The 19,110-nt window shown below is 38.5% G+C and overlaps 1 protein-coding gene across 5 annotated transcripts in view; it reads right to left on the reverse strand.

Moving 5' to 3' along the window:
• The window catches only part of FRMD5 (FERM domain containing 5), a 310,915-nt gene that overhangs the window by 141,046 nt on the left and 150,759 nt on the right, over positions 1–19,110 (reverse strand). The gene's annotated exons all lie outside the window — the stretch shown is intronic.

Genomic DNA, 19,110 nt, shown 5'->3' on the forward strand with positions numbered 1-19,110 from the left:
CAACATCCTGTGTATCAGAATCACCTGTGGAGCTTTAAAACAGAACAGATGCTGGATATTCTGTTCAGTAGGTGTGGGTGGGGCCTGAGCAATACTGGCCTGCCTTTAAAAGCTCCACAGGTAACTTCTGGTACATAGCCAGAGCAGTCTGCAAGGGGGAACACCTGAAGAATGCGACTGGTAAATGCTGAATGAAGCAATGAATGAAAAGGCTCCTGGGGATTATAAATTTTTCAAGAGCATGGACTGTGTCGTATTTATTTTTGTACTCTAGCCTCCAATGTTTCTTGTAATGAATGAATAATTGGATGAATGAGTCATGAGTATTCTACCTTGGTAGCCTGATCTCTCAGGAAGCCTTGAACTTGGGAAACAAACAAGCTGATAGCTGATGTTTATTTTAAGTGTGCACTTCCTTAACAGAACTCCTGGCATAATTTTAGACTAAATGAGAATGAACATATGTGATCATTATAACACAGATTTTTAAAAATTTGAATGAAACTGATTTTTAATGAATTGATTTAGGATGCTGGGAGGAGGGGCAGAGGCAATTGGGGCTGTAATTAAGATTTGCACAATGAAATCCTACATCCAGAGAAAGGGTATGAAGCTTAGAATCACCTCATTCAGCCCTCTACTATTCATTCATTTCTATAGTTACTTCTTGAGTAGCAGTATAAGGTACAACTGAAAATACCTAGTGTTGCTGATACAATAGTAATATAATTCAGCACTACTTTGTGGAAATGCTTAACGTGTTAATGACTCCAAAGCCCTGGGCAAATGGAGCAAACATGGATTGGCTCTGAAATTTCTAGCTCCCTGTAAACTTCATTTTCAAGCTTTGTGAAAACAAAACCTTATGCTGGGAAAAAGCAAGCATGTTTCACTTTCTAAATCTTCCCAGTTAAATGCTATCATCACAGGCAACTCCGCCTGTTAAACAAAGCTCAGCGACACCACAGAACCCACTCCGTCTCCCAAAAAGAGAAGGTGAAGGAGGAGGAGGAGGAGAGCCTGGCCTGGTTTGGCTGTGTGGAGAGTCTAAGGAAGACTACACTCTTCTGCCACCCTGACACTTGAGGATACATGAAAGGGAGGTTGGGGGTAGCACCAAGCTTCCTTTGTTTGGGTACACTGAACAAAAGAATATGAAATCTGAGACAGGTGGGAGAGAAAGGGATGGCCTAGAAGTAAATGGGGAGAAGGAATCTATTCTCTGTTAAAATGGTAAAAGGTCACCAAAGCATTCTTTCGAGTTTTCCAAAAAGGACTAGTAAAAAAAAAAAAGTAAAGGAGCAGCCCTGAGGCATGCAGGAGGTTTGTTTGACTGAGTGTCCTAATCAGAAGTCTCAGCAGAACAATGAGACACCCACATGTTCAATAACACTTGCGAAGAGTGCTCTGGGCTGGCACCTGCCTGTGCAGACGAATACCACACACTCAGCTACCTGTCTGGCTGACACACGCAATTGTACTAGGCGGTATAAACAAATGTTGACTTTCAACTCCATGAAATAAGCAAGAATATCAAATTCTGTCCAGGGCCCCCTCTTACAAAGGGGGAAAAAAAGCTGTGGATATTATAGCTATTTTCATCGTTTCTCTAGGAAAATGTAAAAACAAAATTAATGATATTAGTATTGTTTTGTTCTATTTTGTGTCCTCAGTATTTGGTCACTATTTCTATGGTAGTCTCCAATCACCACCTCCAATCACACCTTCATCTGCCTTAACATTACCGGAATGTTACAGATATTAGAGAAAGTAAGGGATGGGGAAGGATGTGGCTGGGGGATGGGCTGGGAAGGTGATGGGTATTAAGGAAGGCGCTTGTTATGATTGAGCACAAGTGTTTTACAAGTGATGAATCACTGAATTTTACTTCAGAAACCAATATTGCACTCTATGTTAACCATCTAAAATTTAAATTAAAAAATAAAAATTTTCTCTCAGAAAACTATAGAAGTAAACAATTACATTGAAAAGGTAGTTTTAGTTTTGAATTAATTTCAAAAGTGGAAAGAGAAAAGGCAGTAGGATATAATTAGAATATAATGATTAAAATCAGAAGGTACTGTAGTGACAGTCCTTGAATTCAAATTCTGGCTGACACTAACCGGGTGACTTTGGGCAAGTCATTTGATTTCTCTAGGCTGAGTTTCCTCTATAAAATGTTGGAAAATTGTTGTTCCTTAAAGAATTATGGAAATTAATTATGATCATTCATGTTTGGAGTTTACACAGTGTCTAAAATCTAGTAAATGTTTAATAAATGGTCGTTAGGATTCATTTTTAAAAATTTATTTTATTTTTATTAGGATTCATTCTTACCTATTTGCTCTAGGATATACATTTTCCCATGCAGCACTTAACTTCACATAGGAAAAAACAATAGGCCACAGACACAGTTTATCTAATCCTGGTGGTCAGAAAGATTCCGGGACTTTGCCTGGTCACACAGGAATTTAGCCAGGCTGCAGCACTGAAACTGTTATACTTGTTTCCTTGACAATAGCCTGGGCTCAAATAAGATCCCAATTTTGATAAGCAAAAGTCAATGAAAAATACACTCTTCAGGTAGGTGTCTAATTGAATCTGGTCTATTTGAAAAGTACAGTGATATAATTTACCACAGTAGGATCTTAAAAGGTCACTGATCAAGCAGGGATGACTATCATTTGTTCAACCCTCCTTTTCCAGCGAGGTAATTTATTTTTTCAGGCCTCTGGTTAGAATTATATGACTACTCACTTGTAGGCTTTCTTACCCTGACCAAATAATGTCCATGTATTTTCCCTGAAGGCTCACTTAGCCTACGCTTGATCTCACTTTTTTTTTTTTTTTTTTTTTGAGAAAACGCACACATGAGTAGGGGTGGGGCAGTAAGGGGCTCCCACTCAGTGCGGAGCTAGACACAAGGCTCCATCTCATGACCCTGAGATCATGACCTGAGCCAAAATCAAGAGTTAGATGTTTAACTGACCGAGCCACCCAGGCACCCCAAGTTCACATACTTCTAAAGGCTGGTAAACTGAGTTATACTTCTCTCATTTGCCACCTGCATTAGCACCTATTTCTGAATCAATTACTGTTGCAGACGGGATTATGTAGAGAAGGTAATACTCTTATCTTTTGGAAGTTCCTGGGTTTATCTGCCTAACTGTCTCAGGAAAATACTTCTCCATTACTTAGCATTATTTGGGCCAGGAAGATGGCCCAAATCCCTCACTCCCTGCCCGAACCCCCATAATGAGTCCTGAGTAACTTTGGCTACTTTTAGATTTAACTCTTTCTTTGAGATACTCTGAAACTCAGGAGCTGAGGGGGAAAAGGGGATTGAAGAAGCCCTAGTCCAATACTGGTGAGCTCTCTATCAGGCTCAGCCTAGCTCTAACCTAGCAGCTGGTTGCTTGTAAAGTAGACTAGGAGTCAATTTTCCCTGTATCCACATTAGAACTGTATCTCCACCTCATCCCCCTGGCCCCTTTTTTGGTTACCTCAGGCCTAAAGCTGATGCCCTGAAACACTGAACGTTGCTTTACTCCTAGAGTTCCCATTTTTGTTGGCTTACCAAATACTTTAAATTCTTCTTAGAATCTCCCTCTTGTCCAATTCCATATTTGCCAATTATCCTGTCCTACATCTAGCATTGCTGGATTCCTCTTAGCATGCACGATAGATTCTAGACTGCAGTCCGTGCCCCAAAGAGGCTGCAACCAAGCTATTGCAGCCGACTCTTCCATGGCTGGTCAAGTTACAAGTCCTCTGTCCCGTACCCAGAGGACACTCTACATAAATCTGTGGTTTTAAATCTTTGTTGACTTGTTATGTCATGCTGATAAAAGGCCATAGACAGAGACTTAAGGAATCTACATTCAGTAAGCAATGGAATCAACCTCAGAACAGGCTGTATACCACTTAGGCTTGGTCTGAGTTCAAATTTTGAACACATATACATCTGGAACATTATCCTAAGTGTTACTCTGATGGTGTAAAGAAGCAACCCCTCAGACTTTGTATGTGCCTGACCGGCTGTAAGCCAGGAACACAGTATCCTGGCTGATTGCAACTTTGGCGTTTGCGAGAATGTCTTTTGCCAATACTTTTGGCATTTGAAGGTGTCAAAATGTGTTTTACCTCCTAAAGAATATTTTATTTCTTGTCCAAAGAATATCTGTTGATTATTATCTGCCCACCAGTGTTGTTAGTGTACTACAGAAGAGAATTTGGAAACTCATTTGGATCTACATTGCGTGTACATTTTTTTTTTTTGAGAGTAATAAAGGAAGCCAATTTTCTCAAGGCACACAACAGGAAGGGGGGGAGGGGGAAAGGGGGAGAAGGGTGGAGGGAAAGGGGGAGAGGGGGCGGGAAGGAGGAAGTGGGAGGGAGAGGGGGGAGAGAGGGAGAGGGAGAGGAGGGAGGAGCCAGGAGTCCCAGAGCCCCTGGTAGCGAAGCTCTGGGCAGAAGGCACCGGGCTTCATTCTCTTAGGCAACGAGGAAGCACAACCTTTGGGAAAATACACCCAGATTTTTATCCTTTGAGCCGCATCTTATTACTTCTGTACAAAACACCCCGGTTTCGGCTTTAGGTTTTTCCGAGGTCAAGGGAGCTCCTCTCAGCTGGTCACCTCCACTCCTGAAAGCGGGCCCGGGCGTGTGTCTCTCTGGATGCTTCCCTTCTCAGAGGTTGGAGCATGAGTGCATTATTCTTTGAACTAACTGCCAATTGAACAATGCTGATCCTATTTTTAAAAAATGTCTATTTTCTGTTTGTGTATCGTAAAACCTGAGCAGCTCTGTTATTCTCAGGCATCTCAAAAAAGTGATGTCAGTAAGGTACTTTGTATTCATCAGCTGAGAGGCTTTTATTCTGTCCTAAAGCCAACTCAATAGAAGGACTCAAAAATGCCACATGTATGTTCCTGACAGATCTTCCCCATAGTAAACTCTCTCTAAAGGCAAGGCTTGGATGAACTAAGTGAGAAATGTGTGTTGACCTAAGAGAAGCCTCTGGCCAGAGAAACTGTGTCACATGTCACAAAAATTAAAGTAGTAGCTCCTAATACAGCATTGCCTATAACATGTAGTCATAGAGCACTTGTCAACAGGATGAGAACACCAGAAATGCCTTATTCCAAACTCTGCTGTTTGTTTCAGGGATAACAACCCTTGAACCAGTGTCAGAGGAAGAGGGGTCCTCTCTCCTGACGAGAGGTGAACTTGTCTCGAGTTCTTTTAATCTCATTTTTTTCTGTCTCCTCTAGATGAAATTCCATTAATCAGTCCCCTCTTCCCCATTACTCATACACCTCCTCAACGTTCTTTTATCTTTAAATTTAAAAACAACCAAACAAACTTACTTGGGGGCACCTGGATGGCTCAGTCGGTTTTAGGCATCTGCCTTTGGCTTAGGTCATGATCCCAGGGTCCTTGGATTGAGCGCTGCATGGGGTTCCTGTTCGTTGGGGAATCTGCTTCTCCTTCTACCCCTCCCCCCTGCTCATGCTCTCTCTCTCTCTCTCTCAAATAAATAAAATCTTAAAAAAAAAAAACCCACTTACTTGTATTCTGGGTCCCTTCTATCTAATTATTCTGTCCCTGTCTTTGGAGACACTAGAGAACAGTGGTTGAGTATGGGTGTTTTCAGCTGGACTGCCTGGCCTCAAACCCTCATACCCACATGGCTATGTGACTGTGTCATTATTTTAACCTGTTTGTACCACAATTTCTTCATCAATAAAATGGGAAGGATCACTGTACTTTAAAGTGACCATTGTACCTCATCATAGTTATGAAGAGGACTAAACAAGATAATACATATCAAGCACTTAAGAGAAAAATCAAACTCTGATTTTTACATATTCCTGTACCCAGTAGTTTTGTAGATTCTCTTGAAACTTGCTAGTAGAAAATAAAAGGTTATATCATTTGTAAGTAATGATGTTACTTTTACTACATTTAACAAATAAACCCCATTAAATAGGCATTATATTCAAGATCATAAACTGAAAAGAAATATGTATCCACAATGTATAAAAAAGTCTTTTGAATAAGAAAAAATTTCAATAAAATTGGACAAAGTTAATAAACAGGAATTCACCCAGAAATAGATATTGTTGTTTATTTCTAAGGCTTACACTTGTTTTATGTGTGGGCTTCTATATAGTAGTGAGTAGAAGCAGTGCTGGGCAGCATCTTCTCACCTTCCTGGCTCTTCCATTCCTTCATTTATTTTAATGAGGACTTCTGCTCTGCTGTCATCACAAGGACTGTCAGAGGCCATTAATAACTTCCTTGTTAAATTCAACAGGCACATTTCAGTTATCATCTTCCCAGTCAGGCATTGTTCAACATTAACAACCATAGATTTTATGATTTTTTAACTCTTGTTCCCTTTGCTTCCCAAGAACATATACTCTTGTTCATCTCCTACCTCTCTGGATGTTCTGTCTCAGACTCACTTGGTGATTATACTTTCTCTGACTGCTCCTGAAATATAACTGCAACACATAACTCACACTGCAACTCAGATTTGGAAAGAAAAATACAATCCCTTTATTATGTTTATAACTAAACTAACTTTCCTCCCAAGCCTACAACTATCACTACTTAGTGGGGAAAAAATAGCTAAACATCCAACTCAGTTTAAAGGGTCATCTTACCCAAATATTCACAAAATCCTATTAGGTAAAATTCAATCTCTCTTGGATCACTTAGATGTGTCTAGGAAGGCTTCTGCTCTCCAAAATGATTGCAAGTGGCATTACTGAATCATTAGCAAATTCTATCATTTTTCCTAGATGTATTTCAATTTAGCCTTAGATTTTTTGATATGGCATTTATAGCAAGAACTCATCTCCCTGTCATGCTGTCTTTTGTAACTGAGGAGAAATGGCTAATAAGTTATGACAGATTCACTTCCCCCTCTGGTTTATCTTGTTTTCTGACTATGCTAAAATGACTCATACAAAAAGGCTGTTCAATCCACATCGACCATAGTTAAAATACTTTAAAGTGGCAAAAAGACAATGGGGAAGGGGAATAAGCAGCTGACTATGCCTATGTATATATCTGTATATGTGTGTGCATGTGTGTCTGTTTGTATACATACACAGGCATATGCCCTTTAGGCTCAACATAGAAGACCAGACAATTTGTTAAGAAAGATCAGTGATAAATGAAACAGTAATAATAAAAATAAAAATAAACAGTAATAAAGACTTTTACTCCTATATAGACCATGATATGGGAGGAGGAGAAACAAAATGGAGATAGGAATGGTCAGAAAGGGCACTGAGAGCGTAAGAAAAGGGCAAAAGGAGGAGAAAGAAATGGAGTATTTGTTACCCATTCTCTTTGATGTGGGAGCACAATGTTGTTATATCCCAAATAGGACAACAGCTGGCTTTAACATCAGGTCAAAGCACTATCTGACTACTGAGAGATACAGTCATTCTTCAGCTCGTGATCAGGGCTTGAACAAGGTCCATTGCCATTTGTCACTCTGTCACCAAGAGTTCAGTGGAATTATTCTATTTCTTCTTACAACAGTGTAGTCTCTTTGCTGCTATCATCATTCATAGCACTGTAATGTTATTAAACTATTTTTCTGAGCTCAGCTTTGCAGTCGTCTTGATTATTTTAGAAATATACAATACCTAGGATAATATCTTACACAGAGTAGGCACTCAATAAATAATCCCTGAATGAATGAATGGAATTCTCCTTTCACTGAAGAGGGGAAGGAAGCATCTTATTCTTCCCTTCTTAAATGTTCCCCCAAAGTAAATGATTTTAGTATTTTTAATTTAGTTCTGAATAGACACCAAGGATGAAAAGTCAAAATTTTTAAAAGGGGAGAATGTAATAAATACCTACAAATGTGCTAATACATGACATTAAGGATGGAAGTAGGGGCACCCAGGTGGCTCAGCCAATTGGGTGGCCGACTCTTGTTTTCAGCTCAGGTCATGATCTTAGGGTCCTAGGATGGAGCCCTGAGTCACTGAGTCAGGCTCAGTGGGGAGTCGGCTCCAGGATTCTCTCTCTCCCGCTGGCCCTCTCCCTGCTTGCTCGCTCTCTCTCACATAAATAAATCAATCTTCTAAAAAAAAAAATGGAAGTAGACAAATCACACAATCCAGAAAAAATAATTTTTGAAGACAAACAATGGAAAATGCATTATGAGCTTTATTGCTCCCAGGATATTTCCATATAGGACACATTTCCTCTATTTCTTTTTCTTTTTTTAAGATGTATTTATTTATTTATGAGAGACAAAGAGAGTGAGAGAGACAGAGACATAGGCAGAGGGAGCAGGCTCCATGCAGGGAGCCTGATGTGGGACTTGATTCCGGGTCTCCAGGATCATGCCCTGGGCCGAAGGCAGACGCTCAACCGCTGAGCCACCCAGGCGTCCCTCTTCTATTTCTTTAAGGTTAATGCAACATCAAATTACCAAAGTCAATTCGAGGCAAAGTGGACCACACACAAAAATTTAATTTTCCAATTTTCCTTCCTAGCACCTTTTCTGGTGTTTGCTAACTTATGCTAGATTCTGTTGGCTCTGGAATTGAAATACAATTTAAGTGTAATCACTTCTCTAAGAAAAGCAGTGGTCATTACAATTTTTCTTAGGAGTTCCTAATTTTTTCACATTTTTTAGTGTTTTCAAATTTTTGGAAATAACACAATGTATAAATTTAATATATTTAGAAGTTTTAAGGTTAGCCAAATTCAATTTCCTTTAATTCTAAAACATCAAGAACTAGAGCATCCATGTGCCCTGAAAAAAAGATTATCCCATAACTTTTCCACACCCATATCAGCTGGAACTATTCTTAAGAATATACTTCTTCAAATTTTGCTATAGGTATCTAGCAGGTCAGAACCATCTTCATTGTGAGGACAAGAATTTTACTGAGATATATTCACACACTACAAAACTTACCTTTTAAAGTGTATAAGTCAGAGGTGCAACTATCAGCACAGTCTAATTTTATACCATTTTTTGTCTCTCCTTAAAGAAACCCCATATTCATTAACAGCTAATTCTCATTCCTCCCAACTGCTTACCCACCATCACTACCAGCCCTGGGTAACCACTAATCTACTTTCTATTTCTAATGGATGTGCCTATTCTAGACATTTCATGTAAATGTAATTATACAATATGTGGCCTTTGGGTCTGGCTTCTTTCACTTAGCATGGCTAAGGCCATGTTATAATATGAACCAATATTTTCTTTTTATTGCCAAATAATAATCTCCTTTATGGGTATGCCACATTTTATTTATCTACTTCTTAGTTGATAGACACTTGGGTTCTTTCTTAGACTATTATGAATAAAAAAAAGCTGCCATTAACATTTGGGTATAAGTTTTTGGGTGAATGTATGTTTTCATTTCTTTTGGGTACATACCTAGGTATTGCTGTATATTTAACTTTTTGAGGAATTGCCAGACTATCTTCCAAACTGTATCATTTCATATTCCCAGCAAGTTTCTCCACATCCTCACAAGGTTTGCATTGTCTATTTTATTATTATTATTATACAGCCATTCTGGTGAGTGTGAAGTGGTATCTCACCATGGTTTTGAATTTTCCTAAAACTAATGGTGTTGTCACATTTTCCTGTATTTTTTTGCCATTTGCCTGCATTATTTGGAGAAATGTCTTTTCAAATCCTTTGCCCATTTTTTATTGGGTTGTATTTTCATTATTCTAAGAATGAAAGAAATACAATAATTCTAAAGAATTCTAAGCATTCTTTATATATTGTAAATAACAGTCCCTTCTATGATTAGCAAATATTTTCTCCCACCTAATCTTATCACTTTCTTTATGGTATCATTTGTGGCACACAAATTTCTTATTTTGATCAAGTCTAATGTATCTATTAGATACATTAGTTCTATGATTAGCAAATATTTTCTCCCACCTAACCTTATCACTTTCTTTATGGTGTCATTTGTGGCACACAAATTTCTTATTTTGATCAAGTCTAATGTAACTATTTTTTGTTAGTTGTGGTTTCAGTGTCATATTAATCCTACTTTTTAGTATAGCTAAATCCCTAAAAATCTACTCCTAAAGCACTTTTGTAGTGCTTGGGGGAAAGGCAGCATGCATTATTGTTATTTCCTGTAGATTAAAAACTTGGGTCATTTTAAAAAACCAAATTATAGGGAACCTGAGTGGCTCAGTTGGCTAAGTATCTACACCTTTGGCTCAGATCATGATCCTAGGGTCCTGGGATGGAGCCCCACATTTGGTGCCCCGCTCAGTGGGGAGTCTGCTTGTCCTTCTCCCTCTGCCCCTCCACTCACTCATGCAGTCTCTCTCAAATAAATAAAGTCTTTTTAAAAAATTAAAAACCAAATTATAATAATGCAACTGACAGGGAAACCCTCCAAAAAATGGCTGAGATAGGCTATCAGCTATCCCTTGGTGATTCACAGACATGTGGGAGAGAACCCATCTAGCTGAAATCCAGAGATAATATGCAATATTTGTTTGAAATATAGTTTTAACCTCACTCATCAGAACCCTGACTGGAGTTGCTAAGAAGTAGTAACTTGTTTGAATTTTACTTCTCCCTGAATCTGTACCACCATGTGGTAGAGATTTGCAAGCCTTAAAGTTGCCCAAAGAAGAAAGGCAAACAAAAGTACAAGTAGCCTAAATAAATCTTAAGCTGAATAGTGGGCCCTGAAAAAGAAAATAGAGTACTTTTAATGAATAAAGGACTAGCTTGCTCCTCCATTCCATATTTTAGCCTTTGGAAAGTCACTGTGAAACCCTTTGTAAACTATTTATAAATAATGTATTTGTTGAGATGCAAAAATGGGAAGTGACAGAATCAAATTAACTAATTTATCGACTAAAGAATCAACTCGGGGGGACATAGACATAGACATTAGTTTTATACTGCGTTGTAAGAAGCAAAAGATGGAACTTTCCTTCCTCCCATCTCTGCATTTGCAAATCCTTTAGTCCTTCAACAAATGTTACTTAATACCTATGTGCTAGAGGTATATAAATTAGTAATACATAACCCCTGACTTAGAGAAATCTGCAAATATTTACAACAAAATCAACCTACTCCTTATTTCATGAAGCTTTCCTGGAGTCCTTCGTTTGGAGAAATCTCTTCCAATACTCATTTTGGATAGTACTTTATCAATACCTCTATTGGAAAGTTATAACCCTCTACTTTATGGCATAGTTGTTTATAAATACATCTCATGTTCAGCACTAAATTATAAAATCATTGTGGGCAGGATTTGTGTACAAATTGCCTACCTGACCACCATATTACCCTGTACAGGACATAACAAATTTTAGTTGAGTGAACGGAGTTTTTAAAAAAATTAAATTTAGAAACACCAGAAGATTAATGTAAAACCATGTCTTTCACAAAAAATTGTATCCATGAATTGTTAATGCAGAAGCTTATTACCTTAGTCTGGAATATCAGCTATTCTAGTTCCATATAAATGATTTCTTCTCATTTTCAACAATATGCCAAAAAGGGGGTGGTTACATTTTTAGAATATTTCAGCTTAAGAGAAAGAAACTCAAAACACTGAAAAAAAATATGGGAAAGTTATACTTGGGGGCATTTGATGACTAAAATGTAATTTTCTTTTTTTTCCCTTGAATTTAGAAACTTTCCCCAAATCCAACCCCAAATGAGCAATAATAAACCCACAAAGCAAACATTTAGATCCTAAATTATTTCTCATTGGCCTTGAAATTCCAGAGTCTTCTTTAACTCTTCCCCATTTTTCATCCCTAATTAGTTTATATATTTAGGCACTTTAAAAAAGTTTCAGTAATTTTTTAAAAGTTTAGAATCATTTTAGAGAAATAGAAATTTGGAAAGATGGTACACATATCCCACACCCAGTTTCTTTTCCTATTATTAACATCTTACATTAGTAATGTACATTTGTCACAATTAATGAACCAATATCAATATATTATTTTTAAGTAAAATTCATATATTATATTCACATTCCTCAATTTTAACCTAATGTCCATTTTCTTTTCCAGGATCCTATCCAAAATGCCACTTTACACTTTGTAGTCATGTTTCCTTAGACTCTCTTGGCTATGATTGTTTTTAGATTCTTCTTGTTTTTTAATGATCTTGACAGTTTTGAGGAATATTGGTCAAGTGGTTTGTAGAATATCTCTCAGCTGGGATTTGCCTGAAGTCTTTCTCATGATTTTGCTGGTGTGGTGGGTTTTGGGGAGGAAGAAGATTCTCATCACATCATATCAAGGGTGCATATTATAAACACTACATATCACTGTTGATATTAATCTTTATTGCCTGGCAAAGATGGTGTTTGTCAAGTTTCTCCACTGTAAACTTACTCTTCCCCATACTTTCCATGTGGCACCCTTTGAAAAGGAGTCACTATATGCAGCATACACTTATAGAGTGGTGATTTATATTCCACCTCTTTGAGGACAAAGTAGCTACATAAATTTTTTGGAAGTCTTCTGCATGAGAGATTTGTCTGTTCATCCCCACCTACTTATATATTTTTCTATTCTCTCCCATTTGTTAATTTATTCAATCATTTATTTGTGTCAGGATAGACTCACATATGTTTACAGTTTGAGTTATGATACAATAATACGTTATTTTGTTGTTTGAATTCTTCTAGCTGTGGCCATTGGGAACTCATTTGTTTGGCTCTTGTGTCCCTAACATAACCCGCCATTATGTTTCTTCTAAGCGTTTCCTTATTTTCTGGTACTACACCCCAGGCTCATATCGCATATTTCCTGCTCCAGTCCTAGAATCGATGGTTTCTCCAAAGATCTTTATCCAAAGATCTTACTTCCTTTTACTGGAGAAGAATATAAGGATCCCAAAGCTGTGTACTGAATATGCTTATGTGCTAGATATTCCTTAGTGCCATTGCTTCTACACCATTTATTTTTATGCATTTTTCTCCACTTACAGAATCAAAATGCTATTTAAGCCACCCTGAGATGGAGCCTAGGAAGGATACTAGAGACCAGTAAACCTTTCACTCTGGTCTTTGGGAAGCACTACTCAATATGGTTCTGTCTCAACAAAAGACACTGTCACCATTTCTTACTTGTGGTGAAGAATTACACTTCATTCAATACTTTTCTCGTAGTACACTTCTCTGTCCCCCATAAAATCACAGAATGTTATAGAAGGCTTTTCAGTATATCAAATCCATTTGTTCACTCATTCACAAATATATATGAAGAGCTACTACGAACTGAGCTCGATCCTAGACAATGAGCATATAACAAATAGTACACAAAACTAGACACAGTCCCTGACATCATCGAGTTTATGGTCTGGTGAGGATGAATATTCATTTTAAAATATCACACAAATAATTATAACAATGCAACTGTGCTAAATGCATTAAAGGTAAAGGACAGGAGAGAGTAATGTGGAGAGACTAAATCTGCTATGGATTAGGATTTAGGGAATGTTTCCCTCAAGAAGCTAAAATCTGATAGAATGAGAGGTAACTAGAAGCAGCAGGAAGACAATTCCAAACAAAGGAAGAGCATATGCAAAGGTCTGTGGCAGGAGGATATGCTCTAGGTACACTGAAAATCTAAGAGAGCTGAGGGAACCTGGCAAAAGGTGAGCATGAACAGGAAGCAGAGACTAGACTACATGTCCTTATCAGCCTTGGTAAAGTTTTGGTCTTGTTTTAAAGAGGAATAGGAAGTTCCTGAAGTCAAACTCATTAAGGTTTTAAGTAGGGTGGGGTGGCTAGTGACAGGTTGAGATTTGTGTTTTGCAGAGATCATTCTGGTCACTGTGTGGAGAATGGATTATGGTGGACAAGAAGCTCCAGTGAGAAGTGACCAGTCAGGAGGCTACTGGATCAGTACAAAGGGGTGATGCTTTAGAAGTTGGATAGGAAGGGTGGCAGTGGGGATGGAGAGAAGTGACCAGATTTCAGAACTACGAAAGAAGCAAAACGGAGAGGAATCTCTGACATTCTGGGTATGGGACAAGCAAAAGGACAGCTTAAGAGCAAGACCTCAATTTGTGGTTTTGCACCATTAGACGGATGGTGGGTGGCAAAGAAAGCAGTGGAAGAGGACAGGTTTGACAGGGAAGACCATAAGTTCAGTTTTAAATTTGTTGAATTTGAGGGATCCCTGGGTGGCGCAGCGGTTTGGCGCCTGCCTTTGGCCCAGGGCGCGATCCTGGAGACCCTGGATCGAATCCCACGTCAGGCTCCCGGTGCATGGAGCCTGCTTCTCCCTCTGCCTATGTCTCTGCCTCTCTCTCTCTCTCTCTCTCTCTCTATGTGACTATCATAAATAAATAAAATTAAAAAAAAATTTTAAATTTGTTGAATTTGAGCTATTTCTGAGACATACAGATGGAGAGGCCAAAAAGATCATTAGATTTAAAAATCTGGAGCTGGGATCCCTGGGTGGCGCAGCGGTTTGGCGCCTGCCTTTGGCCCAGGGCGCGATCCTGGAGACCCGGGATCGAATCCCACATCGGGCTCCCAGCGCATGGAGCCTGCTTCTCCCTCTGCCTGTGTCTCTGCCTCTCTCTCTCTCTCTCTCTCTCTCTCTCTCTCTGTGACTATCATAAATAAATAAAAAATTTAAAAAAAAATCTGGAGCTCAGGGTTACTGATATAAATTTGATATAGTTAGTTCTACAGGTGATAAGTGGAACTAGGAATACAGATAAAATAGGAAAGAATACAGAATGGGAAGAGAAGCAGTACTGGGCAAGCAGTTACCCACAAAATGAGATTAATAATTCCTATTTTACAGAATCACACTCAGGATTAAATGTCATCATGTGGGGATCCCTAGGTGGCTCAGCGTTTCAGCACCTGCCTTTGCCCTGGGATGTGATCCTGGAGTCCGGGGATCGAGTCCCATGTCGGGCTCCCTGCATGGAGCCTGCTTCTCCCTCTGCCTGTGTCTCTGCCCCTCTCTCTATCACGAATAAATAAATAAATCTTTTAAAAAAATGTCATCATGTAAATAAAAGAAAGTGGCAAACTGAAAGTACCAGTTCTGTTAGTTATTACTATTACAATTGTACATTTTATAAAAAACACTCTTGTGGGATATATATGTACAGTTATTTACCTTCAGGTATTCAACCACTTAATAATGTGTATACCATTTCTACCTAAAAAACACAGAATCTCTGGTAGTTAGTATAAAAGACTAACAACTATTAATGATGTGAAAAACAATATTGCTTTAATGTTATCTCATTTTCCTAATTATTGGCCCCAGGGTGGAAAATAAGGCATTGAGGGAAGAAAGAATTAAGGTGTAGGGGTAGCCTATATCCTAGCCTCCATTCTATTACCTTCCCTGCAATTGTCTGCTCTCCAAACAGACAACTGGTTACAACCACAAAAATCCAAAACAGAGGCACCTGGATGGCTCATTTGGTTGAGTGTCCAACTCTTGATTTCAGCTCAGGTCATGATCTCAGGGTTGTGAGATCAAGCTCCCAGTGGAGCCCCAAGTGGAACCCCACATGGAGCTCCCTGTTGGGCTCTGTGCTCAGCGAGGAGTCTGCTTTACATTCTCCCTCTCCCTCTACTCCTTTGCTGCACTCTCTCTCTTCCTCCCTCTCTCTAAAATAAATAAAGGGGATCCCTGGGTGACTCAGCAGTTGAGTGCCTGCCTTCGGCCCAGTGTATAATCCTGGAGTCCCAGGATAGAGTCCCACATCAGGCTCCCTACGAGGATCCTGCTTCTCCTTCTGCCTGTGTCTCTTCCTCTCTCTGTGTGTCTCTCATGAATAAATAAAATCTTTAATAAATAAACAAACAAATATTTTTTTAAAAATCCGAAACAGTGTAACTTTTGGAAAAACATGCAGATTTCACTGAAACTCTCTTCAAATACACATTAGCTAATTAAACATAAATGGCATAGTAACACTGCATTATAGAAACTATTCTTGAATGAATAAGGAAACATCTAATAATACATCTAAAAATAATTGAAAATTATGACCATCAACAAATGCTATTTTCAAAAAAAAAAAAAACAACAAATGCTATTTTCATAGAGGCTGTCCTCCAGAAAATATAATTAGCTTCTTTATGTAGACCTACATATGTTTTTAGAAATTAGATTCCAACCATATTTTCATCAGATGCAAACTCTTTAGGATAAAATTGTAGTATGTCAGTTTTTATAAAGGTAATCCCAGAATCACAAAGATGAAAGGTATATAATAATGTGCTTCAAAAAAAGCTGAGCTGTGTCCTAAGATTACAGTTCATAAATGGCCCAAAGGTACTGGTCATGGTGTCTGAAATTCAACCCGTGCTCCTCTCATAAAGCCTTGTGACCAGAAGCAGGGCTAGGATAGCTTCGATAAAGACAGGGAGTGTGGAGGATTTTGTTTTGTTCGGCCTTGACCTGGTACCTTTGGCATCCTATAGGTTATAGTGGCATTGTCAAAGGATCATACACACAGGTGACTGTTTGGATTCCAGACAAACATTGGAGTATTTTAAGATCTGTTTTGAGTTTCGATAGCAACCTTTAAGGAAGTTTATGACAAAAGCAACCATTAAAATGCTTTTATTAAATTATTACATGATCCTCAGCTATTAAGATAGTTTGGTTTTCTTATTGAAGCCCTTTGACACTACACTGTCAACGTAGTCATTACACACACTCTAAGTTTTAATGCCCAATGTGTTTTGAAACATTAAATAAAAACTCAACTACTTTAATTTTACCAAATACTGCAGTGGGGGAAAAAAAAGGCTATCATATAGTAAAAACAGCTCTGCAGAAGCTCTTTAGGAAAAGAAGCATGAAACATTCTTAGAGGAGACATTGTACTTTGTGGTACAAAATAGGTGTGTAAAAACCATCTGGAGTCCAAAGGCCTCAATCCAAATCTTGGATCTGATTCTAAGTATCGCTTGGCTTTGACTCACTTAACCTCTTTTCCATCCTCAGCCTTTTCTCTTGTAGGAGCTTGCTGATATTTCCAAAGCCTCTTCCAGCTGGACATTTTATAATTTTACAAATGTCATTGCTACAAATCTCTTCTTTGTGTGATCTTGATTATCTATAACATGGTTATTATTTAACCACTGTTTTGGCCTCCTTTCCTTGGTATGGTAAACATTTGTTCCCACACTGAAATAACCCCCTTTTATTCATGAATGAACTTAAGATTCTCTTTCCTCTTCAAACTTTTTCAAACTTACTTTAAAATTTTCATTAGCAATTATTCACTGAGAAGGTGAAAGACTTAATTCTCTTTGTTCACTGTCCAAATTCTACTGGACAAAATAGCCTAGGTAACACACTCCAGCCCATGTGCAGATGGTCCACAATTATTTATAACTCTAATGGGGAGGGGGAGGTGAAAAAAATTAAAGACATCTAGGAGGAAAATCAGCATATAAGCAAACCAGGAGAGACTAATACTGAAGTAATATCTAAATTAAATGAAGTAGTGTCAATATAGTGAAAATAAACTCTAAGAAGTCATAACAGGAGAAATCTCAATATAGGCCAAGTTAGTTCATCTTAAGCAAAGAATAAGAATTGAATTAGCAGGGGAAATCTCTCCATGTTGAACAACACACATGGAAACCTAGGTACTGAGCAATTATAAATCTGAAAAGGCTCTCCAGGTCTTTTCTTTTCTTTTCTTGGTATTTTCCTTATTGGAGAGAGGAGAAATGATCAAGAGAATATATTTCCTAACCAAAAGTTTTAGTTATGGATTTTTTGAATATTTAAGTACCTCAAAAGTCTCAAACACAGCAATGTGGAAAAATATCTTGTTAGAAGAAAGAATGTCAATCTAACTAAATCCTTCAAATGCATTAGCTGAAGATGCCATCATCCTCAGAAATGACTTCAAATCTTAGATACTTCCTCAGGGCCTCTCTGAGGCCAACCAGAGACACTGTGAGTGAGCGGAAGAAGCTCTCCATTGACTGCTGATTAGCTATCTACCCTGAATTTCTGTATTCTTCCAACACCTCCAAACTTGGGACAAAATCCCACAACAGGGCATAGAATGTGGCTTTCCAATTGGCTATGAATGGAGCAAGATGACACAAATCAGAACTATGGGTTAACTCTCCAAAGGGTGACCTTTGCATTTCTTTCTCAGGCTCAGGTTTCTAGAGAACCAGGCTAAAACAGCAGCAAGGCCAAAAAGAAGTGAAGGAAAGAACCTTGGATTAGTAAGAGAGATACACTGGTCCTAATCTTGTTATAACTGGCTCTATTAATTAGCTATTTGACCTTAAACAAGTAACTTTCTGAGATGTGTAAAATGGGATAGGAATTAGAGAAAGAAAGCTGAAACTAAGTGACTACTGGGTTGCTTCCAGTTCCAACATTTTATAATCCTTTGGAATTATACAACCCAAAGCCTCAAATAACCCATTAGAAGATGGGGGGGGGGAGTGAAGGGGGATGGGGAGGGAGAGAACTAGAGGGAGGAGGAGGGGAGGGGGAAGGTGGGGAGGGAGAGAACTAGGGGGAAGAGGAAGGGGAGAGGGAAGATGGAGGGGGGGGAGGGAGGGGGAAGAAAAGGAAAAGGAGGGAGAAGAAGAAAGAAGGAGAGGAGGAGGGGGAGTGAGAGGGGGAGGAGGAGGGTCAGTGTGTAAACCATGGAGTCCTATTATATCCCAATTCATCTGGCCATGACAATAGTTTGGATCAGCCCTATGAAATAAAACTATAACTGAATCTTGGACAAAATTCTCTTGGCTCTGAAATAGAGCCATTTGCAATACCATCAGCATCCAATGATATTTGATATTTGAAAGTATACTTTGCAATTTAACCAAATATCACAAATCCAATAAAACCAGGCCACAGAAGAACTTATGAGAATTTTAAGACCACATCTGTTCTGTGGAAAAGTTATAAGAGTATTTTTAAAAATCAGTAGTATCAAGTCAAAGAAGCCAGTCACAAAAGCCTACATATGGTATGATTGTATTTATATGAAATGTCCACCATAGGCAAATATATAGAGATAGAAAGTAATTCATGGCTGCCTGGGACTGGGAGATGGGCAAGTGGAGAGTGACTGCTAAT

Source organism: Canis lupus, chromosome 30 (genome assembly GCF_011100685.1).
Source record: "Canis lupus familiaris isolate Mischka breed German Shepherd chromosome 30, alternate assembly UU_Cfam_GSD_1.0, whole genome shotgun sequence".
Classification (NCBI taxonomy): domain Eukaryota; kingdom Metazoa; phylum Chordata; class Mammalia; order Carnivora; family Canidae; genus Canis; species Canis lupus.